Here is a 646-nt window from a genome sequence, read left to right on the forward strand (position 1 = left end):
CTCTCTCTCTCTCTCTCTCTCTCTCTCTCTCTCTCTCTCTCTCTCTTCCTAACTCTTTCTCTCCCCTCTGTCTGTCTCTCTCGGCCTCTTCTGCTCGATCTCTACCAATACATCCGGAATCGCCCCCGTTCATTTGCCGCTTCTCGCACTGCGTCGTATCCCCGTGATGGACTTTTTTCTACCGTGTGTTTTTGTACGACTTTTGTATTGCAGACATGCAACGCTTAATAAGTTGTCGCTGAAGCGAGAATGTTGATTGTGGACTAATGCCGTTCCCATAATTTCGAGTAAAATATTCTCCGGACATTTGCACTGAGAAAAAATACTCGCACCGAGAAAAAATATTTAAAAACTTATTTGTGGGATATGAAGTTTATTTTTGAGAGTTTATTTCTGTGAAATAAAAAATTCTCTATAAAAAAATAAGCTTATGTTCTCAAATAAATTTTCAAGTATTTTTTTTCTCAATGTAAACTCTTGTTTGTGTAATTATCAAGTTTATTTTGGTGAAATAAAGTCTGTTTTTGTGAAATAAAATAACTTGTTAAACTTCATATCCCGCAAATAAATCTTAAAATATTTTTTCTCAGTGCGCGATCCCTTCCCTGCCTTCCTCTTCATGATCCACTCTCCCGTTTCGGGCTAG

Source organism: Odontomachus brunneus, unplaced genomic scaffold (assembly GCF_010583005.1).
Source record: "Odontomachus brunneus isolate Ranch 3 - 2012 unplaced genomic scaffold, Obru_v1 Obru_scaffold_095, whole genome shotgun sequence".
Classification (NCBI taxonomy): domain Eukaryota; kingdom Metazoa; phylum Arthropoda; class Insecta; order Hymenoptera; family Formicidae; genus Odontomachus; species Odontomachus brunneus.